Here is a 27,885-nt window from a genome sequence, read left to right on the forward strand (position 1 = left end):
TGTCGGCTTATCTACCCGTGAGCAATGTAAGCACAGCTTTCAATAAACGGTTATAGGCAGACATTTGAAAATAAGATGTTATATATGTTGCCATTTTTTTTACCCGGCGGTACATCATGTAGTTTACCTTATATAGTTAAACTATACATTGGCGTTTTTGCTATTAAAAAAATGGTGAAAAATGATCAAAAATTAATAGATGAATAGAATTGGAAAACTATATAGATCAGTAATCATTACTAAATGTATTTTCAGAATTGGAATGCATGTTTAATACGGCATATAGATATAAAAAGATGTGGTATGAGTGCCAATGAGACAACTCTCCATCCAAGTCACAATTTGTAAAAGTAAACCATTATAGGTCAAAGAACGGTCTTCAACACGGAGCCTTGGCTCACACCGAACAGCAAGCTATAAAGGGCCCTAAAAATGACTAGTGTAAAACCATTCAAACAGGAAAACCAACGGTCTAATCTATATAAAAATCGAGAAACGAGAAACACTTATAAACCACATCAACAAACGACAACCACTGAACATCAGGTTCCTGACTTAGGACAGGTGCAAACAAATGCAGCGAGTTTAAACGTATTAATAGTCGCCAACCTTCTCCCTAGCCTGAAACAATAGTGTAATATCACAACATAGAAAGACACACTATAAAATATCAATTGAAATGACTTAACTCAATCAAAAGGCATATTAACAAAAACAAGTGAACATATTTTCATTCTCAATTTTATATACACTGGACGAATAAATCTGATCTATGGCTCAATGAAAATACAAAATTAATTTTAAAAAAGCGAGGGGGGGGGGGGGGGTAGATGTAAAACAATATCAGAAAGACAACCATAACCTTGGACAAAATGCCGCCAAATAAAATAAAAAATGTCTGATTACATTTTAGATGATTGTGTAAGTTGTAGTATAAGATTTTTATAAATACATTTATAAGAACCTGAGACCTTTTCGGAACGCAAAGGATATACAATTTACATCAAATGATAACCTATACGTTTGAAACGCGATGCTTTAATACAAGATCGTTAATGGCTCTTCCTTTACTTTTATTTGTTTGAAGCCCAATAAGCAATGACTGAATGGTAACATATTTGTTTGGTTCAGTTGCTCATACGACTTACTTCGACACATAAAAATAAAAGAAAGGGGTTAAGAGTGGGGTTACAAAATATTAGACAATTTTGATTTTCTGCTTTATTAGTAATATTCAAATTTGGTTTGTGATAATATTTGTGTAGTTGTACAGTATTTGAAACTAAGGTTGTCTGTCCATCTAAGGAACGTATTACTTGCTGGGGATAATTTTGATTGTATCGAGTTAAAGGTCTAATAGGATAACCTGTGTTAGATTTGTTAATCTATTCTTTTTCAGATAATAAACGTATGCACAACATAATCTCTTATCCACAAGTGAAGTCTAGCTAGTGTCAATTCCTTTTTTCTCGTGATTTAATCTGTTCGACAAATATTTTGAACAATGAATGATAAATTATTTATTAACGAAATTGTGTATGCACCAGCATCCCCCAACCCATTTCAAATTTAAAACGGTCTTCGGAAAATAGCGAGAACGTGAGCTGGTTCCCATTTCATTTTATTTTCTTAGAGGTATTAGTTCAACAAAAAAATGACAATTCATCAATATAATTTACGATCTAAAATAAAAGAACTGCATTTTTAATCTGTAGATATATTTTTTTCATAAAATTTAAATCTCCAGGATAACAATATTTCGAACGAGTAAATTATCGGCATAAAGATTAATCCCGGGAAAGTCTAGGTATCAGACCACCAATTCAAAATCCCTATCTATTCAACCAAATATTGCAATTTTCAGGGCTTTCTAAATATTTTACCTTATGTTTGACTTTAAAGAAACTAGGTATATCCTGAATTGTACATGTATCACCTTTCTAATGTTTAAAGTCTCGTAGTGACATTTTGTCGTTCGGAAGACAAGTTCTGCTAAAAATAACCCCTGGTTTTCTCGAAATGTTAAATAAGTATTAGACCGTTGGTTTTCCCGTTTGAATGGTTTTACACTAGTAATTTTTTGGTGCCGTTTATAGCTTACTGTTCGGTGTGAGCCAAGGCTCCGTGTTGAAGACCGTACTGTGACCTATAATGGTTTACTTTTATAAATTTTGACTTGGATGGAGAGTTGTCTCATTGGCACTCATACCACATCTTCTTATATCTATTTATAGCGCATAAGTCCTCAATTTTAATTCAAACTCATGGATAGGTAAATTTTGGCTCAAACTGGTCTACATGTATTTCTCTTTCAGCAAGAGTTTCATTTATGTAAATTCGTTGTTCAGTTTAAGTAAACATTGACATCAAAAGCACTATTTTTTGTCAGGGAAGGGCTACTTTTACATACGTTCTAAATTTAAGTGGGTGAATTGGTGGTCTGACACCTAAAGAGACATAAAAAATTATCAGAAGTCTTTTGATTTTCTTTATTCTTAATCCTTGGTCAATGTGTAGTAAATAAAATCATACCTTACCATAACGCGACTTATATTACAAATCAAACTGACTGTAATGTATGACTTTAATAGAAAATTCTTCAAATTCTATTTCTGACTACATGAACATAAACATTCAATATCAAGATCAATTTTGGTTGACTTTTCTTGTTTGTCCTATTGCTTTAAAGACTTTTTACCACCTTCACAGTGAATCTAATAAAACATAAGAGGTATTGAAGGTCAAAGAACATTAACCCCCCCTTTTTTTATTCTCTTCAAGTGTCAGTAATGGACCATTAATTGATCATTAATGCTGTTATGGTAAAAAACAATTGTTATTTACTATGAGTCATATGTTTTGCAAAATGGGACTTTTTTTCATGCGTCTTCTTTTTAGCAATTGTATGTCAAATTTTCCTTGTACATATCTCTTGTTTGAGAATTACTGTATGTAAGGCCATCTCCATTATAAAATAATTTCGTTAAAAAAACAAATTCTGTTCGAAAATAACACTTTCATTATTCTTTGGCTGAAAATCACTTGTAACTACACTCATATTTTTACCATAGTTCTCAAATATTGAATAACAAAAGAACAAATTATGAAGTTGCAATAAGGTTTCCTCGACATTCCTGGGGTTTCAAAGATTTAACTAAACACGAACTATTGCATACTTCTATTTTGCTAGTCATGTCGCACTCGTTTTATATTATTTAGAAATAAAGCTAATAGCCAAATGAAGTTGTCAGAAAATAAACAAAACATTACAAATAAAAACAACTGCTGAAATTATTATGCATGTTTGTTTTGTTCACACATCGTTGTCAATATAATGGAAATTTATGCGACTGTCATACAAGTGAGAGGTTTATTAAGCTATAAAACCAGGTTTAATCCACCATGTTCTACATAATAAAATGCCTGTACCAAGTAAGGAATGTGACAGTTGTTAACCAGTTCGTTTGATGTGTTTGAGCTTTTGATTTTGCCATTTGATAAGGGATTTTCCGTTTTGAATTTTCCTCGGAGTTCGGTACTTTTGTGATTTTACTTTTTTTGTCACTTATAAAACAAAAATGCCAACAAACAAATAACAGCTGACATGATAATAATTATGATATTACGAAGCATCCCATTGCTTTTTCGAAAGCTGAAACTTATGTCTTCTTTATGTTTATCGAGGTAGTTATACAAGTAGTCATCCGTAAAATGAAGTATTTACTGCAAAGAAATCAAAGCCAGGATGTTCACATTATCATTAAGATCCATCTCAGACTCATAACTTTTTACTGGTAGGATATGTGACCTGGGTAATCCCATTATCTGTGAAACTCTGTCGACCGTTTCCTGGACCAAAGGACTGTGAAATACATTTGATAAATCCTCCTCTGTTCTCTGACAAACTTTGTCTATCTTTGTTAGTAAAACCACTTGCGGAATGCCTAAAATGTATATGAAATGTTTGATGAATGCATCTAGTATTACATGTTCCAATTTCCGGTCTGGTGCAAAGTTCATTTAAGTATTTTATAACTGTATTTGTTTGAACATTTCAATCATGAATGATATTTAACTTCAGATTTTTTTCATAAATTATAATTTTATATGAAATAAGGAGATGTGGTTTGATTGTTCAAATTTGGTCAATTAAGAATGTTGAGATAATTCATTAAAGTAGGTCCTTTACTTTTATACCTCTTTGGTTCATACGCATCTGTAATTTCTTGAGCCTTTCAGCAACTTGTTCTGCCATTACGTCAATAGTGCTGCCATCTAATACTATCACAACACAGTGAATTGTTTCACTGATATGTGCACTCTCTACAAATCCTAGTGTATCTGTTTAAACTGGGACTGATGGATTGAACTATAAAAAAGAATGTAAATAACTAAATGACCAGACTGAATTCATTTGATTTTTTTTCAGATTTCATTTATTATAGCAGTCAAACTAAAATCAGCTGACGATCCAATGTAGATATAAACACAAAACAAAATCTTTTATTTAGAACGTGGTCAAGGATTTCTATGCCAACGGTTGTGAGTTTAGATAGAACCTTCATATTCACCAATTGGAAAGACTTTCCTGCTATTGTAAGATTTTTATAATATTGCGTGTCTTGTTTTACATCGTGTTCTCATATGGTGTTAACAGTGTTATACTGCGACACAGTGATGCCCAAGGAGGAAAGTTCAATTACAAAGAATACAATGAACAAACCGGCTAGGACATCGTCTGGGTTACCAAGGTCCTCTTCTCCTAAACGGAACACTGTATCACTTGATTTGTGCGTTCCACGAAATATCCTTCGGGATACCCCTGATTTAAAACCAAGTTCCATTAATATTTTCGACTGTTTAAAGACACCTGCTACAAGTGAATCAACTCCAATCATTTCTTCTTGTAAACATATAAAAGGAAAAAGAAGCACGTGTAAGACATGTAATATGTTAATCACGACTCCTGATTACACTAGTAACTTAACAGGAAAAACTTATTATACTTAATTTGTTTATCCTATGGACTGTTCCACGGACAATGTCGTTTACGGAATTGAATGTTCTTTGTGTGGACTACTTTATGTTGGTGAAACTCGACAAACTTTGCGTAAAAGGATGAATCAACACCGGTCTGATAACAAAGATCCGCAATTCAGGGTTCTTTATTACCTTTTTTAATCTACCGGACCATGATCCTTCTTTATCTATGAAAGTACGCCTCATCGAGAAAATTTATCACCACACCAATAGCCCTATACTAAGTACTCCTTTCCGAAAAGATAGAGAAAATTTCTGGATAAGGGAACTAGGTACTGCAATGCCATATGGCTGCAATGATAACATCAAAGGAGTATGAAATTTGTTTATTCCAGCCTTCAGTGATGTAAATGTAATGAGTTTATTTAATACTTCTTTAAGACACAAACGTAGTAATGGGCAAAAACATTACCATCGGCCTAAGGTAGCAATACACAGTTAGGAGTGTGGTTTCGCATTTTGGCCCCTGTTGATTTTTCAAATATGAAAGTTATTGCGCAATAAAATTCATTTTTTTGGACAGATGAGTACAAATTTAGCCTTCAAAGTTGGTTAATAAGAACATCAAGAGTATTTTTTACATGTTTTATGGGCTATTTTCTATTTGACTGCCCGTATTGTCATAGCTAGACCGGCCATACGTCCAGAAATTAATGCAATGTTTACAAACACTTTTTTTCTACACGAAGTTTTTGACGCAATTTTACAAAAAAATGAGACGAAAGACATATGATTTTTTTTTTGATTTCTTTATAAATATATGTAAGCAGTTTCAGAAAAGGTATCACTCCAAGGGATTGAAATTCTACTTTTGGCCAAATGTTTGGGAAATATTTGACATCTTCACACCCCTTTTTGCATTATTTTATAGCAAATAAATGCAGATTATTGCCATGGATAAACCAACAAGAAATTATAATTTACCATTTAACTACAGGATATGAAATCTATGGAAGAAACTGATTACAAACATATGCACACATATGACACAAACAGTAAGCTGAATTTGTAAGAAAGCAAGGAAAAGGGGATGGTAAAATTTATGAGAGTAAATTTTTACATTTTTTCCTAACTGTATATTGCTACCTAATGTAAAAAGTAAAATAACAAAAATACCGAACTCCGAGGAAATTCTTAACTGAAAGTCCCTAAGAAAATGGCAAAATCAAAAGCTCAAACACATCAACGAATGGTTTACAACTGTCATATTCCTGACTTGGTACAGGCATTTTCTTATGTAGAAAATGGTGGATTAAACCTGGTTTTATAGCTAGCCAAACTTCTCACTTGTATGCCAGTCGCATAAATTTCCATTATATTGACAACGATGTGTGAACAAAACAAACAGACATAATAGGTAAAAATGTCAAAAATAGGGGTACAGCAGTCAACATTGTGTTATAATCTTAATTACTATAAAAACAAACAAATATGTCAACAAAGAAAAACAAAAAGGCATATAGACAAAGCACATTAGCAATGCGAAAGACAAGAATACAAAAATTTACAATAGCACAATAACACAATGACGGGATGTCAAATGGATATTACCAAAAATAGACTAAACGGTAAAAGTAATAATTTACAAAGACAAATAAAAGAATACTATAACACGTTATCAAGATGATAAACAACGTCAGTACCTAGAATCTATACTTCAAGACCATCGTGTATTATTTGTGAAGTTGATACGGAATATTTATCAACAAGGTCTTGGTATCTTCCGATTAACTTTTTTAGAAAAAGGACGGGACGTTCTTTGACATACCCCTGGTTCATCAACTTTCTGCTCAGATACTGGTGAAAAAAAATCTTCCAAATTAAGATCGCCCTCTAGGAGCTTTGATAACCTTCTTTCACATCTTCATCATCTGCTAGGGTTACATTACTATAGAGCTACATAAATACATTTCTACAATATACAGACTGGCCAGTAAAAAATTGTGATTTAGCTCTTTTCCGTCTTTTTAAATCAGTGAGATCGGAACCTTTACATGAGAAAAAGATGAAATTCCTTCCTGTTCAATTAACCAATAAAGGAATTGATACAATCAACATCAGCAACGTTCTACATCACAAGGAGGTAACATCTAAAATTCCACTTTATTTTCAAAATCAGTCTGTTCCTATTGTATCCTACAGCTACACCAAAACCATTGCACCTAAAGTAAACTATAAGCAAGTATTGCAGGACCTTGATTTAGAACTATACCTAAAACTATGGAAAGCCAACGGGGTCAAAATTCTTACTTCGTAACTTGTCAATTTGTAACTTGTATCTTTGTAATTTCAAACTTCTTACTTCCTAAATTGTCAATTTGTAACTTGTACCTTTGTAATTTGAAAATTCGTAATACGTAAATTTGTCAATTTGTAACTTGTAACTGTGTGATTTCAAAATTCTTTATTGGTAAATTGCAATTTGTATATTGATGTTTTGTATCTTTTCGATTCGTTAAATGTCGATTTGTAATTTGTCAATTTGTATATTGATGTTTTGTAAATTGTCGATTTGTAAATTGTCATTGTTGTATTATGCGAACAATCATTATGACGACAGATGGCGCTCGGTTTCCTCTTCGGTGTATAAGCCTCCTGTAAGTAGGAGCACTTTCATGTGGAGTATATACCTAAGTAATTTTATAAATCAATTATATACAGCATATACAAATAAAAGAAAATAAATAGATAAATACATTGTTCGGTTTATATGGCATATACAATTATATAGAATTGACCTCGAATAAACATGTATGATGGGAGAAATGGGTTAACACCTATTATTCCTTAATATTATAATCTTAAGATATTGGAAAAGAATGTAATTTATATCTAATGATTTTTTAATACAAGAAGCACTGAAATGGATGAAAAATCTTTATTTATTTGGCTCTCGGGTAATGAAGATAAAAATGTTTTATATCATGTACTTTTCAAAACAAATTGAATGAAATATTATTTTAAATGGGTCACTTAGTTAATGTATACTATATATAAAAACTGTATTGGTATATGCAATATTTTGTAATAAAATCTAAAGGAACGAACCAGAAAACTTATCGAGAACTTAAATGGACTACCCATATTTCAATCGTAGCCAAGAATGCAAACTCAACCGTGACTAGGATTCCTGATAAGGAATTTGAGATATTGCCGACCAGAATGCAAGAAAACCGCATATATTTCACTGGTCAATAATGGAGTATGAAGCAATAGTATATGGGACCCCTACGAACATCAAAAAGCTTGAAAGAATACAGCGACAAGCTGTGAGTTTTGTAACGAGGATGCTACAAATCCAGAGAAGATGGTTGCGTCTCAAACACGCTCACCAAAGGCAAACAGACAAAACGCTTAAGCCAGAAGCTAGTATTTCTGTACGAAGTGGTTGAGGGGCTGTTTCTTGCTATAGAACCTGACAAATTTTAAAAAAACTCGTCCAAAAAGAACAATTGCTGCCAAGGGATTTGACAATTATCAGTCAATAAATATTGTGGAAAAAGAGATCAAGAAATACACAAAGTGTTTTGAGATTTCAGCGATCAAAATCCCACATTCCAACTCATTTTTCGTAAAAACAGTAATCGAGCGGAACCTCCTTGAAGACACTGTAGTGCGCACACCGAGCGTTGACAGCTTTAGATACTGCTCGCGTGCACCGTCAATAAATCATCTGCGCTCTCTCTGCCATTGTATTAAAGCCAGAATTGGTATCCCGAACGTATTCCTACAGATACAGATACAGATCTAGAATGATCATGGTACTGGATCGACATATACTAGGAGCTGTCCCCTCTGGAAATTTTGTCAATGACCATGATCGTAAAACTATGAAACAGTTTCTTTTTTATTACACACCTATACCCACTTTTTACCAAAGTGACACCCTGCCGCTTTGACTTGTCAGATAGAAGATCTCGCCATTTGCATGACCGAAGCAATTATCTCCTATCTGCTTACCCTAATTTCATTTCCCCATGAAAAACTTTGAACATGATTTGGGGTTTAGGCTGGGGGTTGCGGGGGAGGGCTGTCAGGGAATATTTTGAAGAGTAAAAAGGTGGCAAACTGTGAGACGGGGTAGCCTGGGATCCTGGCTCACTGTTCGACAGAAGAGCCAGGCGGAATACAACAACATGGTTTCGTCAATTGGATATTAGAATGATTCATAAAATAACTTTTAATTTCATATGAAATGCAAATTTCAAAATATTTAGCTTATATAATACAAACGTTATTGATTAACATCGTGAATCAACTGTTAATTTTAAAACGATCCGATCGAATGCAGTTGATAATGAGGGAATCGGGAAAATTTTGTTCTTTTTGTTTCGTAAATTTTTATAGAACGAAAAATCAGGTTGTGGCAATCTTTAGCTTCATGACCAGAAAAAATTTAGTAGGCATGTACAAATGAATATTAATATATTATATATATACATGTATGTCAGCCCTTCCCCCTGAGGACTCAGTCAGAATAAAATGGTCCGATAATAGTATTTTAGGATTAATAGAAACCGTTTTTACCTGGATTTTTACGTAGCGATGTAGCTTTTTATAGCCGACTATATGGATTGGTTTTTTTTTTTCATTGTTGAAGGCCGTACGTTGCCTATAATTGCTTACATCGACTTTTATATTTGAACTTTGGTGGATAGTTGTCTCATTGACAATCATTCTGTTTATTACCACATCTCCTTATATCTATTTGCCCGAATAATTCAGTCGCTATGTTCCGCTAATATACGATTACACCATTAACCTCGCAAGTAGGAGAGATCGATTAACGTGGAAGGAATGAACTATTTGGATGTATTTTTATATAGTTTCCGTTCTCGAACGATACGGCCACCTGTCGTCTTCAGAAAACAAAATGTTCTGTTTACATGCCATATACAAATAAAAATGTTATTATTCCATTTGTGTTCTTTTAGATGCATTTGCTGTACATATATGATTGATTTAAATTACTTAGGTATATATATTTATTCCATATGGAGGTACTCCTACTTACAGAAGGCTGATTCACCGAAGAAGAAACCGAGCGCCATCTGTCGTCATAATGATCGTTAGCATAATACAACAATGACAATTTACAAATCGACATTTAACGAATCGACAAGTTACAAAACATCAATATACAAATTGACAATTTACAAATATACAAATTGACAATTTACGAATCGACATTTAACGAATTGACAAGTTACAAAACATCAATATACAAATTGACAAATCACACAGTTACAAGTTACAAATTGACAAATTACGAAGTAAGAATTTTGACCCCGTTGGCTTTCCATATAAAACATCCACTGACATTTGATTGTTCCCACTCGCCTTATATTTACAGCCCCCTTGACCATGTTATTACTGGAGATCTGAGCATATTTCAAAATGAACATCTCCGAAAGGCAATATCTCATGGTCGTAAGTTTAGAGAACCTCAACACATCAATTGAAACCATAATTTCAAAATGATTATGGATTCCATTGAGGACTACGCTAGAGCATGGGCTAAACGAGAAGTTGAACTGGACACTTTGTCAGAATGGGTCAAAACAATCAGGTCTCTGATAAAACATCGCATTCATAAGTTGAGAAACTGTGTGAATGATCGACCGTTGTCCGTTTTCAGAGACAAAGAGGCAGTGAAATGTCTATCATCCCTCACAATAAGTATGTTTTGTTCCTGCGGACAAAGCTTCAAATGATATTGTCTGTGTATGTAAATCGTACTACTACGAGTGTCTTGTAAAAGAATTAGGAATAAATGAGCACTCAGGTAATCCCACATACAAAAACATATCATTTGACAAGGTTGACATTTTGGCGAATCATAAGTCCTTCATGGCTTCAATGAACATAACATTGAACAGCAAATCGGTGGTTTTACCTAATTTGTATTCGATATCTAAGCTTCACAAAATTCCATACAAACAACAGTACATTGCCTGCTCATCTGCATGTTCTACGAAAGAATTGTTCATTAGATTGACAAAGATTCTGTCCGCAGTGAAAGAGGGTATTCAGAAATACTGTGAAACTGTTTACTCGCGTAGTGGTATTAACCATATGTGGATTCTAAAAAACTCTAAAAAAAACTTCTGAATAATTTTAAATCTCGATCTTTCTCTGAAATAAGTTCTATTAAAACTTTCGATTTTTCAACCCTGTATACCACCATTCCACATGTGAAATTGAAAAATCGTATAAAAGAAATAATCCGCAATGCTTTTCAACATAAAAATGGTAGCATACGCTATAAACTTATTACTTTGGGATACCATACGGCATATTTTGTTAATAGTGAACAAAAAAGTAAAATATGCTACATACAGGAACAAGTGATCAGTATGCTGGAGTTTCTTATTGACAACATATTAGTTGAATTTGGAGGTAGACTTTTTCAACAAATTGTCGGCATTCCTATGGGAACGAACTGTGCGCCTCTCCTTGTCGACCTCTTCTTTTTTTCATATGAGTCGGAGTTCCTTCAGACACTTGTCAAAAACAAGAAGATCAAAGAAGCCAGATCATTTAATTTCACATTCAGATAAATTAATGATGTTCTTTCCATTAACAATCCAAACTTTTCTGATTGGGTTCCATTAATATATCCTCCAGAACTAGAAATTAAAGAAACAACAGACACGGCTTCCTCTGCCTATTTATAGACTTATACCTCGATGAGAAGTTGTTATCATGCAGATTTTCGTACATTACATTTTGACATAATCTCAATATTTAAAAATTATATTAGTAATTAGAGCCATTTTCACCAGCTAAATAAAGGCAATAGTAGTATACCGCTGTTCAATAGTCATAAATCATAAATAACTGAATCAAATCCGGGTTACAAACCAAAACTAAACGTATATATTTATATATAACGTTTATACAATATATTAGCTAAATGTAAATGTATATAAGCCAAACATTTGAAAGGCAGTGATTGTGATACCATGAATATATTTTTTCACAATATTCGGCCGTCATAGTTATCTTGGATATTTTTACATTTCTTTCAACCTTCAAAAATCATTAAATTAGATTGATAAATCAATTGTTCGGCGACAATTCAATCAATTTAGTGTTTGACCGGAGCAGTTCTATTTTTACCATGATATTATCCAAGTCGCATACTAAGATATGGTATGATGAAGAATGGTTGTGGCTTCATGCAGGCAAAAGACGGAATTCTTCATTTAGTTCTCAAATGAGAGATTTAAAGATTTGACTCAAGAAGCCGATTTCTTAAAAAAGCACTAAGCACATTACCTTTATTGACCTCTCTTGATTATACTTAATGGAAAAGGAAGGATATGGCGAACCTAATCATGACGGAAAAATCACTCTGCGTACATGAACGCACAGAAAGCAAAGTTGCAGCGCTTTTATTTTTTTCTCCTTCACAAAGTCAGTGAGGCATGAACTTTGTGGAAAATTTCTCACCTCACTGCAAGGTCAAGACGACCAGTAGCTTCGGTTTTAGGGGAATTCATTGTTGGATGTCGTTAACGTTAAATGCATTGAAGAACACAGCTACGAGGTAATGTTAGCAAGCTATAAATTATATTTGACAATTTCATAATACAATTCTATAAATTAATTTATTTATTTATTTATTTATTATTTATTTATTTATTTATTTATTTATTTATTTATTTATTTATTTATTTACTTCTTTTTTATTTATTTTTTATATATATATTTATTTATTCATTTTGCTTTTGACAAAAGGTTCATAATTTTCTCATATAATTGTCACGTACCCTCAACTAGATACACTTCCATATCTTTTACTCTCAAATTGCTATTGGCAATAGACTTATAATTTTCGTCATTCATTGTGTATGATAATCCAAAATTGGTTTTTCCATTCAAATTGAAAGTTGTACCATCAAAGTTAAGTGTACAAGAAAAGGTTTGCAAATCTCTATCACTATCGAATGTAGGTCCATAGTCGGCATGATCGTATATGCTATTGTGATGATTAGATACTGGCATTTTTACCGGTGTCCATGTGCCATTTTGATAAAGTCTGAAGAGGAACGATTCAGTGTCCGTTTGAAAGTCACTAAGACTTTTCCAACTGACTGAGATGTACATCCGTCTTCAGAAGCCTTATACAATAGTCTGTACCTTTTCACCCACTGACCCATTTTGCCATTTGCCTTTGGTCTTCTCTTTTAAATTAAACTATCATTTAAATACCTGCAAATGTGAATAAACTGTTTCAATAAATTCATTGTTTATAGTGCATGACAAGATTTTTTGTGTTAGACGAATCTTTAAAGTGATCAAATTAGGCAGATTGGTCATAGTTTTTTACTCACTGCTTTCATTTAGGTTAAATTGAAACGATAACATCATAATGAGACTGAAATGTAAATTTCAATTGCAATGACCGTTTCATATCAAAATAAGTGATGGGTGTATTGGTGGGGGGGGGGGGGGGTTGGGGGGAATTACAGATCTTTCAAAGATAATTTTGTAATTATGTCAAAGAGATAATCAATCAAACGTTTTGCTAGAATGTCAAGCATTGTTTTTAGATCTCTCAAAGGCGTATTTTAACCATTCAAAAGTCGACAAAGTTATTGAATTCGTCCTATTGAAAGCGTTATAGTATTTACACATTAAATTAGAACAATAGAAAATAATTTCTTAAAATGCTGCAAAAAATCTCATTCGGATGAATTCATTGACTTTATCATAAAGAATAAACCATTTTTCCTCGAATGTGACATCACCGTATTAGACTCATCGCCGAATTTGTAAAAGAGAGGCGAACGATACCAAAGGGACATTCAAACTCACAAGTCGAAAATAAACTGACAAAGCCATGGCTAAAAAAAATTAAGACAAACAAACAACAATACACAATACACACCATAGAAAACCAAAGACTGAGCAACACGAACCCCACCCAAAACTGGGGGTATATTTACATAATCAAGACAATAGGTGCCACATTCGGAACAGGATATGCTTACCCTACCAGAGCACCTTAGATCACTCGGAATTTTAAAGCAAGTATGTTAAATTACAAAATAATCATCGTTGTTATTAATTAAATCAATTTTCCAATATTCTAATCACTTGATAAATAAAGAAAATATTCTTATTTTCATATAACTAATTAGCACAAAGGCATCTTGTCCATCAGCTTCGGTCAACATCTAAAAAAAACATGATTTACACAGTAAAGTTGTGTAAAATAAATATACCTTGGACAGTTATGGGCTGATTAAAGTTACGATTAAGTTCATAATTTCCCTTTAGCTTAATATTGAGTGGACATTTAATGCAAAAATGTCAATCATCTACATCTAAGACTTGGTCATATTTTTAATTCCGATTCGAAATTGTGATACTGTGCATTATACTGGGTTTCCTTGTTCTTGTGTTTACTATGTTAAAACGATACGCTAAAGAAATGATATTGTATTTAGAAATAGGTTAGTATGTTGCATAAGTTGAAATAATAAACTATATATCCTACCTGGGAAAAACTTCTAGATACTAGAAATTAACGTTATATAGAATCAGTCCAAAAATCAATTTTATATCCTTAAGGAAGACTTTTACAAAGTGTATCTGTTAATCGAGATAGTTACTTTAATATCACATGCACTGTTTGTTAAACATAAAAATTTCAGATAAAATTTCAGATTTCCGGCTGACAAGAAAAAAGAAAAAATACACGAATAACCATTCACGGGTGATATTACCGGAGCAAACAAGTCTTAGTTGATTTGGGAAGTGTATGTATACACCCTTTTTTCAGTGTAATGCATTTTTTGTTGTTTCCTCATATGGCTAAATGATTTTTAACTTCTTTTTTTAACCAGATAAGAGGAAAGGCCAAAAAGAAACCGTGTATCATTTCGTCATTGGAAATATAAATGTCCAGTTCATGAGATAGTTAATCAATTCTGTGAGTTTTCGTTAGTACAAAATTTACGAGACCAAGTCTTGATGATCAGTTATCTTAACCACAAAAGCTGCAACAACTTGAAAACATTTTTCCAATCTCCTTTGTGAATGGAAATTGATACTTTTACCATTACTCGTATTGCTTGTTTATTGATTATTTTATACTATAATGATCACCAAACATCATTTTTGTATCAATGTTACTTACAAGCTTGTACGGTGATTTAAAGGTTGCACATTGATCTAACCCTAGAGCTTACCGAATTCATAATGAGCCATAAACAGTACAAACGCCTGTGCACTTTTAGTTGGTATTCCAGGTATCAGATGTGAATCATTAACTTGAAAATGACAGACTTATTAGTGGCAAAGAAACCAAAATGTGTGGAATCCGTTTTAAAAGTACACTGAATTAGCTGATGTTATATAGAGGATATTGACACGCATTATGTATTTATTTTAAAATTGATCATTCGTTCATTTCTCTTACGTATTCGTCTAAATATTTGCAATTGATGAATTGAATATTTTTCTGTTTGCTAATTGTATTGGTTTACGCGCACACATAAATACGTCTTCCACATTCTAAGCAATTAATCGTTCCAACTAATCTTATTTTTTTGGTCATACAGCTCTTCAACTGTTTCGGTTCTTATAAATCATTGGCTTTCACATATTCGGCTTTGAGCGTTCCTTGTGAAGGTAAATCCAGGAAAGCGCTTCGGACGCATCAAACTGACATCGTGTTGTTTTTTTATTGTACAGAAATGGGTCGATACCTCTGCTGATGGACTATCGGTCCCCGAGAGTATCAGTTCAGTAGTCAGTACTTCGGTACAGATATGATTTATAACAAACCTTTCTAAAATTGTTCGTTTTAACTTTCAAAATTATAAAGAAACTAAGTTTTCAACTCCCTCAGGCAAGGTTGACTTTCGATGAATTTGGTTTTTTTTTTCTAGGTCCTTATTGGTCATATAGCTCTTCAACTGTATCGGTTCTTCATTGGCTTTCAAATATTCGGCTTTGAGTGTTCCTGACAAGGGCAAATCCAGAAGAGTGCTTCGGAGGAATGAATTTGAAAACGTGTTGTTTTCACCTTTTATTTAAGGGGAAATAAATCCAAAAGAAAATGTGTGTAACATATTTTAAGTGTTTCTTTCTTTATATCACGATACGGTAGTTGTGCGCAAGAAAAAAATATATCAATTTTGAATCAACCGCTATTTCGTGGGTCGCGACATTTTGCGCACTCATTTGTATTGGAGAGTAGAAAAGGTGTACTTACCTAAGTCACATCCATCATTCCGATTTTCATGTTTCCATAACATCGAAGTTAAAATAAGACTTTCCTAACTAAAGAGTTGTATTCTACATTGAACATCTTCTAAATTTGGTTAACGATACTTTTTTCTTTGTTTGTCAACATCTATAGAAAATTTCCACAACTTCCGCATTTACATCCATGGCTTTCAAGTGTTTATGTTTACACGTTCTTGTTAAAAGGTCAATCCAGAAAAGAGTTTTGGATGCACGAAAATTATAACTTTTTAAGGTAAGTTTAAAAAATTATCAATACACATATAACAATATAGATTGCGATATTTGAATGACCGTTTCCAGCATCTATCATCTGAATATTATATCGTAAGCATGCAAATGGTTTGAACGACCACAGCTCATTGTCAAATAATAAGGATTTTTGCCTTCCCTCGGTAACTTTAGCTACTATACTTTCTTTTTTTTTCTTGTCCTTTTTCCATGGATTTTTATATTTTTGTGAGTTAAAAGAGGATTCAAATGAAACAAATCATACTCTAAAATTAAAATTGATAGTCATGATAATATTACAAATTATAATGTCGGAACATAAATTGAAAAGTAGTCAGTTAGTTAGAGGGACACAATTAGCGTAGCCCAACAATTAAGCTATGATACACATGCACGTCTAGTAAATCTTTTTCAGGATTAGTTTATGGTTAGAACGACTGTTAGCATCAATATGTTTTAATAATGGATACAAATTTTACTGTAAACTACACAGTAGACATTTTGCAGATGGCATAAAAATATGTCTGGTATTAAGTCCAATTGTATGATAGGGAATACCGAAATTTTGAGTGGGGAACATACCGGCAAAACCTTTATATTTTAAGTTAGTCTTGAAACGTCACAATCCTACTGTTCGTGCTATTAACGATATTAGTGACTTTTCCTTCCAGATATGAAGTTTCAACATCAATTCTTGCTACCACTCGGACTGCAGAATCGCGCATCACTCTTTTGTCTGAATGTCAAACACTCATTCCACAGTGACTAGTCATGGTAATTATTGAAGTGCGTATCCAAAAACACGCATCGTTGCATCAACACGCTTTTAAAACTGATATAGAATATACAATAATAAACATTAATTCTAATTGCTTGCGTTTTGAGGCATGGCATCACTTGCTTTCGTGTGATAAAGTAGACCGAGACTTTATTCTTGATGACGTTAAACTGGATTTAAATCATTCGTCGTATATGGACCATATTTTCCAGTCATTTGTAAAAATTACTCTTTTACCTTTAGCTTCTGTAACAAAGTCGAACAGCAAATTCATGAAGAAATCAAACTTGTAAATTATTTCGTAACTAACCAAAACCAATAATTGTGAGTTCGATAGTTGCCGTAACAAAATCTAATGGTTACATTGGATTAATTCATGGCGGTTGCTTATCTACATGCATATCGTTGAATTCATATACCGCAGATACAAGCTGTTCGAACATGGACTTAATATTTGCTTTACAAATTTTAAAACCGAATGATTACCTTGCAAGAGTTTATTTGAAAAGTGCATATTGATCTGTCAAGTGTCCCAATTCCGATCACCCGTTGATGGGGTGTCATAGGGTATTCGCTGGCGGCGAACACTTCAACTTACAACTACGATGCAAAGCTACCTTTTAGTCATTCAAAGAGTCCTAAAATATTTCAATATGTTGTGTAATTCTAAGGACAAATACTCAAAATGTGACTATTTACGAAATTTGTTTAAAAGAATTTGATCGAAACTTAAGAAAACAGGTGAGATGAAAGTTATTTTATCTGAAAATTCAATCTGCAAGGTGTTTCCATGCATGCAAAATCCAATGTTGAAAATCTCATTTTATATCTTCATTTCAATTTCTAATCCTGAATTTTTACGAATTTTCGTCATTTTATATAGCAATACGGTTACGCTTTCAATTTTCGAATTGAAAAGACCGAACGTTTTCAAAGTTGACAAGGTTAATTTGTACACGAACAGAAGGTACAAACATGTACAATTCACCTATATGCGGACACATTGACGATGCGACTAAGTAATTGGTATATTTAAAATTGAGAATGGAAATGGGGAATGTGTTAAAGAGAAAACAACCCGACCAAAGAGCAGAAAACAGCCGAAATCCACCAATGGGTCTTCAACACAGTGAGTAAATCCCGCACCCGGAGGCGGGCTTCAACTGGCCCCTAAACAAAAATGTGTACTAGTTCAGTGAAAATGGACGTCACACTAAACTCCAAAACATATAAATGCACTAAAATTTAAAAAAAAAATACAAGACTAACAAAGGCCAGAGGCTCCTGACTTGTATGTTTATTTTAGGGGCATGTATAATCCGAATAGAATGGCTGTTATCATGAAAATGCAATATGACTGACCACTATGTAAATTAGAAAAGTACTCAAAATTATGCCATATGATTAGATCTAACTTCCCCATTTTGACCGGACGTGGCTGCGAATTAAATCTAAACCAAAGGGACATCCCACTTTGGTTAGCGTTTTACTGTTGTCAGAATAGACTAAAGGGTGACCTCACTTCAATACCCAATTCAACCCTTGTGCTCAAGTCTGTCAAGAAGGAAACTTGACATACGAATTACACGAAAACAGTTTTAATTTTAAGACGTAACGTTAATTTGATTTTTTTTAAATGCACATGGTAACCATTTTGTCAATAACCGACCGACAACAACGAACATAGGACTGCACAAAAATAAGACCACCTAGATGTATTGCAGTCGTCAAATAAATTGTGTTATTGAATCTAATTCCTAGTTGTAAATTTGAAATGCAATACTTCAATTTATTCATTTCGTTAAATAATTACATAGAGAAGTATATTATTGTTGATTCGTTCAAATGTAACTTAACAGCAAGCACGTGTAGCTAAGCAATTATATTGCGTCAACAAATGACATTGAAAAATATTTATGCAGCCATGTCATGAAAAGCTATAGTAAAAACATTTGTCATTGTTATATTGTTTCGTAAAGTAATGTATTGAATATACAATATGGTTTCAAATTACTTTTATAAGTTTTAACTTTGTTACTGTGTAGGATCAAATGCTTTTACTTTTTAATACCAAGCTTTTGCATTTTGACCTCCTCTATTTGATCAAGGTAGTTGTACATGTAGTCATCTTAAAAATGTAATAATGCTGTAATGTTAGCAAGGTTAGAATGTTTACGTTATCATTTAATTCCATCTCCGATTCATAATTCTTAACTGGAAGAATGTGTGACCTCGGAAGTCCGATTATCTGTGCTTCTCTGTCAACCGTTTCCTGTATCACTGGGCTGTAAAAAATCTTGGAAAGGTCTTCACCTGTATGTTCACACACTTTGTCTATCTTTGTAAGCAACACCACTTGTGCAACTCCTTCAATATTTAAGACAATACTTGACAGCCAAATATAAAGAAATACAGTAACAAAATCAATACAAGCAAAATTGATTACTGTCTTTGCTCTCTAATATAAAAACATCATTCCAATCAAGAAAAAAATATTGCCAAAAAACAACCAAGCACAAAAATCATTTAAAATATCTTTATTCAAAAGAGAGGTTGTATTTATCCATGAATTCACATATAATGCAATGTACATTTATTTATCTAATATCTACCTAGATACTTAACCCCCAGGATTCAACAGATAAAGAAATCGTACCAAGTTTTACCAACTGACGGATTTAAACTTCGACGATTCGTATTGAAAGCTTTATATCAAAATTGCAATCTTTTTGGAATGTTGATAAGAAAATCGATATCCCGTGTCGATAGATAATTTTCAACATATCTTTGAAGGGTCTGTAGGTTTCATGTTGGAGATTTTCATTTCTGCGCTATCCAACATACCCTCTTTTTTCAGAGGCATTCTTTTTTTTCAGCTTTTTAACCGGTCGCCCAACTTTGCAGTTCTAACTACCTCAGACGAAGTTTATTTAGGCCAATTGGTCCGAGTACACAGTTATTTCGTAGTGCATTTCTTTTAGACAATAAATGAGAATTAAAAAAATCCCACCTGCGCTTTCTCAATAATATTTTTACAGTGTGTTGTACTACTTTTGGGACAAATTATATCAAAATTATAGAAATCTTCATCGGCTCTAACTCAAAATATGGACAATTTTATGTTAAGGGGGTCTTGAAATCTTTTGACAGCTGCCGAAGTGCTAATTTTTAACCTTTTTCACCTCGACCAAATCACTACTTTACCTTAAAATTCATGACCCAAATTATTTTACAGTGTAATTTCATCCCCCTTTTTGCTATTTGAGGCATAAAACATGGAGAAATAAATTTGGAAGGGGTATAAAAAAAACTGGCAAGTAACACACTGTCCACACTAGGGACTATATTTGTGGACAACGAAAATCAAAGGACGATAACTGTGTACTCGGACCTAATTAAGAAATGCCCTTTTGGTGAATTTAAGTCAAATGCCTCCTCAAGTATTTCAGAATCTATACATCCTTGCAATTCAAATGTTTGGGTTTGAGAATTTTGCAATTAATTTTCTTATTGAATTGTTTTTTTATTCATTAATGTGTTTTCAATCCCGAATATGACTCAACGTTGAGCAGCAACAAGCAATCACTTATTAACAACATCATATGTGTAACCCTAGATCATCGAGGCTGAACATGACAAGAAAAACAAATATAGTTATTCCTTTTTCTAATTCTAGCTTCCATTTAGCTTCAACAAAAAAAAATGTCCTATTATACTGCCGCTTACAGCGTTTTTACTGCTATAAATTTCTATACTAAATTGGTATTAGACACTTTTACATCTACACGATGTATAATACATCTTTTCTTTTAGATCAAACACATTATGAGCGGATGGGAGTGCTTCATTACTCTTATTTTTAATATTCTGTTGGAAAGATTTATAAAAAACAGGATTTTGAGAAATAAATTAAAGTTTTTGGTCCTTAATACTCTTCAACTTCGTACTTTATTTGACCTTTTAGCGTTTTTCATTCGAGCGTCACTGATGAGTCTTTTGTAGATGAAGCCGTGCGTCTGGTGTACAAAATTATAAGACTGTTGAGTTTTTTTAAGTATGGTTAGATTTTTTAAAATGTCAAATTTATAATATGCCAAAGATAATGCTGTATTTGCTGAATTACAAAACGCACCTTCTGTTCTCCGAAGAAAACATATTATGAAAATTGGAAACTTAGTGTTAATGAGAAAAAAAAATTGCATTTTTTTTAAGAGAAAATGTAGTCAAAGTAACTCATTCTCTCAGGAGGTAAAAACAAAAAACAGTTATAATGACCAATTTCAAAAAAATATTTTATCCTGGCTCGCACATTAATTGTTATATGATCTTAATAGAAAAGTTTCAAAATCTATGCCGATTGTATTGATCTCAAACTTGATTTATTTGACTCTTTTGTCGTTCCCAATTGCACAGTTTCACCTGAAATGTGGGGTTCTGAAAGTAAGGCAAATATGGAGAAGATTGATTTACAGTTTTGCAATTGTATTTTGTCATTCCGATCATCTATTTTTATATATATATGGTGAACTAGGTAAATTTTCACTAGAATTACAAATCAAAATGAAATTTATGTTTTTAGTACAAGCTTGTCAGCAGCGAAAAATAACGGTCAGAGGAACTCTACAATATTTTGAAGCATTTACAAGATAATGAAAATTAGCAGTTTAAATGGTTAATCTATATTTAATCTGCATACAATAGTTGTAGTTTTGAAGAAGTATTGAAAAAAACTCATCAAAAATACATGGCTTATTATTTTGTACGCTAGACGCGCGATTCGTCTACAAAACACTCATTAGTGACGCTTGAATAAAAAAAATGTTTTGTTTACCGTTGTCTTGTCTTCTGGTCGTTTTACATTTTTTGCCATGGCGTTGTCAGGTTTTTCATTGACTTATGAGTTTGAATATCGCTTTGGTATTTTCCGCTACTCTTTAACGATTGATCACATTTAAATGTAAATAAAATTTATTTAAATGTTTGTAAAATACCAGTTGCACCTCAATCAGGAAGCTTTTTCAAGGAGATAATTGTGCATGTTGTGTGAGTATACAAAAAAAAAATGCATGATAGCCAATTTAGAGCAACTGTTAGTACCTTTCGCATATCAGTTTTTTTTAAGAAGATAGTTATGCTTTTCATCTTTATTAGTTATATAAACCACTTATATGTATCATCATTTTTTTAAAAAATCTGAATTACAGCTTCATAATGAATCAATATATTTTATACATATGTTCAGTAGATCAACTTTATTACCAAATAGGCCAATTTTGATTCGTAATATTTCTAATTGATATGGCTGTACTGTTAGCATATCATGGCCATGAAAACTATTTTTATGTTACAAAAAATCATTATATGCTAATGTTTTATATGTTGATCATGTTTTACTCGGTATTTTTGTTTTGTATACACATTATGTATTTTTTTATTCTGTTTCTCAGTAGCTGCGGCTGAGCTGTATCTTAAGATAAACATCTTGTAGTTATAGTATACTTTTCATGACTAAATTTATATTGGCATCTTTGATTCATGTGACTCTGAAGTGTTTTTATCCTCTTAATAACCTTCTCTGGTATAACATCAACTGTGCTGCCATCTATGACAAACACGACACGGTGTATCTTTTCAGATATATGAGGACTTGTTAAAAACCCAGGAGTGTCTGTTGATAGAGAAACTGCAGGATTGATCTGAAAAATCATACACACATTATTGTACTAGTTTCGTTAGTATAACATGGTTACTTAATTATACTGATAAACCAATGGTTTCTTTTTGCAACATGAGTACTACTAAACTTGCTGGTAGCTGTATTATATGCTTGTAGACTTTTCAGCTCTTGTGTTATTAAAGAAAAACTTATTTAATTATTGCATTGGGTGATTCGTTCAAACTGGCAGATGGGAGATGTATATGTATAAGATTAAAATTGTATGTGTGACTTTACGTTGCTGTTTTGATTCGAGTAGTGGAGGATATGTTAGTCGCGTAACAGAGTTACTGCCTTTGTAAAAAATATATAGTTCTCCTATAAAGTATTCTGATTACAAATCTTAAAAATTTTCAGAATGTAAATACGCTTTTCAAAGTGTGGATAAAAACGATGAACATCAATGGAACACAGCTAAGCAATGACAGATGCCGAAAGTTACTGTGTTGATGTCATCATAAAGTTTTCAATAATCAGGAAGTGGTCATTTTATATATACTAACTATCCACATGAACGTAAAACTATGGTAGGATTATAATTTTACAAAACTTTGACGTCTTCTTAACTACGAAATAACGATTGCAATTGTCTGTAGTTCTTACTCTGTATTGTATAGACAATACAATAGTTATGCCTGAAATTTTTCATTTTTGTCAAAATCAATGGTTTAAAAAAGATAATAAAATCAAATGGAAAATGGAAACGGGGAATGTGTCAAAGAGACAACAACCCGAAAAAAGAGCAGAAAACAGCCCAAGGCCACCAATGGGTCTTCAACACAGTGCGAAAATCCCGAACATGGAGGCCGACTTCTTCTGGCCCTAAACAATAATGTATACTAGTTCAGCAAAAATGGATGCCACACTAAACTCCGAAAAATATAGATGAACCAAGTTAAAAAAATACACAAGAATAACAAAGGCCAGAGGTTCCTGACTTGGGACAGGCGCAAAAATGTGTGGGGGGGGCGGGGGCGGGGGTGGGGGTGGGGGGAGGACGGGGTAAAACATGTTTTGTGACCTCTCAACCCTCCAATATTTTTCATGTGCTAAAAAATCGCAAGACAAAAACGACTTTTCTTTTGTCTAAAGATCTATAGACTATCGAATTGAGACACAGACACATCGGTCAACTAATTCCAGTTTTTCTTTCTCATAACCCTGCCGGGGGAAGGGTTCAATGAAGTTCGTGTAATGTTAACAATTTCAAATTGTCTTTCCGTGTCAATTACAAGATAAAGTTATCGATGTGCAGCCGACATTCTCGTTTCGGTATTATGCTTAAACTATCAAGACACTTTTGCGCAAAATGTTTGTATCTGTTCTTAGTTCTTCTTATAAGTAATTATAAGTTTTCGTTATTTATATTGATTTAAAATCGTAAAATATATTGTTCAAAAGCTTTTAAGAATTGAACTGTCATCAGTTTTCGTGACATTATTTGTCGACGCATAAGTGAATATCTTTTGATGTTCAGAATAAACAGTCAGTGTAAACATAAACATTCGTGTAGATTCCGATTAACTTGATAGACAATTCGCATCGAAAAAACTCGAGAACTGTTAGCCAAATATACGATGTTCTATGAACACACGGCGGCTTTCTAGGCCTTTCAAGTAGCATAAGCTAACAGATGCGTTACCCTTTCTCCACGACAGAAATGGTGTTGTTCCAGAAGACAAAGCATCAGTTAATTTAGTTTGATATACAAAAACTATTATTTGCTTAGCTTAAAATATCTGTGGAAAATACCAAAAGAACAATTAAAATTCATGAGTCAAAGAGAAACAATTGGCAAAAATAGAAGACAAGACTAATAACAGTCTATAACACACTACGTAGAACTGAGCATCAAGAACCCCACCAAAAAACGGGGATGATCTCAGGTGCACTTGACAGGGTAAGACGATCCCGATCTACACATGGCACCAGTCGTGCTCATCATGGTAAGTAAAAAATTCGGTGATGTCACAATCAGAGAAACGAACACGGGAAAATAGCTACGATATGACATCCTTTAGGACGACACTAAATTTACTAAAACTTTCGAAGGAAGTTTTTCATCAAAATCACTAGCGAAGTTTGGTTATATAGCTTCCTAGTCAGAAGCAATCCTCTAACAAGACAATCATGATAGAAAACGCAAGCTACGGAATATTGTATCAACTGGGAGATATATACTTCCTTTGCGGGCGCTGCTCCATAAATGAAAGTTCAAAATTATTAAGCTGAGTTATGTTCTCAACCAATCTTCATTGTCATTTTCTAGGTGTAAGTCATTGTATAAGGAAGACTTAACTGTATCTATGGTATTAATTTTTCAAGCTCAATTGATAGATGGTTTCAACATAACCACCAAACTTGAAATCATTAAGAGAGACATGATCATCTTTAAAGCAAAATAAAGAATAATTCGAAAAGAAAAGGAGCACAGTTGGTTCCCATAAGAATGTCGTTGGTCTTTTGAAAAACACGTCATCCAAATGTTAAAAATATGTTGTCAACCAAAAAAGAATGCACCTCGATGATCTCAGTTTCGGAAATGAATCGTGGAGGTTTTTTTTACAAATTATGATTGGTTTTTTTTTCTACTCCCTGACAGAGATTGCCTTAGTCGTGTTTGGCAATTTAATTGTCTTCAACTTCGTAACAAATTATGAGCTTGGTATCTTTGATGAGTGTTCACGTTGGTACTTTTAATTGAATTAAAGAAAGTTGGTTTATTTATTTTTTTATCTGTCTTTAAGTTTAAAATGACGAAAACTAGCGTAACGAGTACAAAAGTCAAATGATTTTATATTATTGCAAGAGGAAAAGAAGAAAGAGAATTAAATTTATGTTCTTTTACAAAAGAATTTGGAATTCATAACAAATATAATAAGCCCACTTATACATCTACAGCATTGAAGAAAGACAAATCTGCCCTTCTCTTCGTTGGAATAAGCATCCAAAGTGAATTGAAATACCCTATATTATATTTGAGGCTAAAACAGCATAAAAATTCTTAAACAAAACTATGCGCAGCCTATCAAATATCCATTTAAAATCTGTATTCGATGAAATATGGTCTTCAAAAATATTGTTAAGAGGTATAGATACCTAGTTTTCATTTTAGGTAGATTATTCTTAATATCAAATCCAAAATCGTAAACACAATCATTTTAATTTTGCAATTGAAACAATTTATAATTATACTATTATCTACATTACTATTCCTTTTGCTTTACTGAAAGATTGACTACATCTTTTCATTAAAAGGACCATTTCTACAAAAATAGAAATACACGTATACAACTTCTTATTTTTGAAAAAAGAGGCGGCAAATAACAAGGTGACAATCAAAACTAATATATCGAAGATAAACTGACAAATAAAACAAAAGACGACAAAAAGACAAACAATTTCATCCCATATCACATGTCTGGTTCATATTTGGTTATTTTTTTCCTCAAATTGACACACAGATGAAACACTTCAAATTAAGATTTATGAAAAACGTGACGATTTCAGTTGTCAACGTGGTGTACTTGTAATGCGAAAACTGCTGCAGTAGGTATATGAGGAAGAACAACTGACATCGTAACTTAACAAGTGTTATGGTCACCATCACAATTTGGCAAGGTTGAACGTTACGATGTGTTTGTACCTCAACTCATAAATACATCTTTCGCGGTTATTATTTGCAAGGTACCAGAATAGCCGTAATTTACCAATTGTATCCTATAACATATTTATAACATTTTGACAGTCTTGATTCGCATTGCGGTTGATAAATGCAGAGCAGGACAAGTTATTCCCTCAGTTGTTTTCACTTGGTTTGCTTATTCAATACGAATCCTGCTCCACATGGGGCAATTTTCTGGATTTACCTTCATCTAAAACGCGTATGTCAAAAAATTGAAAGCCAAGAATGTATATTTACCGAAACACGTGAAGGTGAAAAGCTATATGACCAGAACAGTATAACAATGGTGGCCAAATCCATTGAACGTCCACTTTACCAGAGGGAGGTTAAATCTTCGTTTCATAATATTTTATAATCTTTAAACGGACATTAGCATTATAAGATATCGCAACATTTACCAAATGATGTTTATTATTAACGCCTCGAAGCCAAAGATGACCCAATATAATTCCTTATTTCGGAAACACGCATGGAATTACTAGTAGTTCAGTATTGAAACATAACTAACAACCTGGTGCCGATCGGGTATATGACCGTCCAATAAGAAACACATTTCATGTCTATCAATTCCCTGGTCTGCCTCGATTCCTCTGGTATCATGCAGTCTGAAATTTAGTGGTTTTCCGGATGTCCCATTCCTGACTTGATACATTCGGTACTCAAACAACAAATTAAAAAAAAAAACAGCTGCGATACTTCTTCTTTGATTATTAAGTAATTGATATAGTTATGAAATACACTCATAGATCTTAAAACAATCAGTGGTAAAGACATCACTCAAATATTTCGAAATCATTACACTACCGTAAGGATGCAACATTACACAAATAAAGTATACCGCTGTTCAATAGTCATAAATCGATTTAACTGAAACAAATCCGGGTCACAAATCAAAACCGAGGGAAACACATCAACTATAAGAGGAAAACAACGGAACAACATAAGCACTGAACTACTACAAAAACAAACACCATCATACATAGAAACGTACTATTTGATAACAAACACTATGTTTTCTAAGTGCAATATTATTATATTTAGATGTCGAATCATATATAAAAAAGAACAAAAACATATGACTACAGGGAACAGCTATGTGTTTGTAACCGTATTCCTTTTTTCAACAAGTAAATTCCTTTGTTAACAGTAGTATGATGCATTTAAACTTTATAC

The 27,885-nt window shown here is 32.9% G+C and overlaps 1 pseudogene; it reads right to left on the reverse strand.

The window, feature by feature from the left end:
- Positions 1-2,797: 2,797 nt before the first annotated feature.
- Positions 2,798-27,885, reverse strand: part of LOC127737161 (interferon-induced protein 44-like) — a 31,882-nt pseudogene continuing 6,794 nt past the window's right edge.

Source organism: Mytilus californianus, unplaced genomic scaffold (assembly GCF_021869535.1).
Source record: "Mytilus californianus isolate M0D057914Y unplaced genomic scaffold, xbMytCali1.0.p SCAF_4, whole genome shotgun sequence".
Lineage (NCBI taxonomy): Eukaryota > Metazoa > Mollusca > Bivalvia > Mytilida > Mytilidae > Mytilus > Mytilus californianus.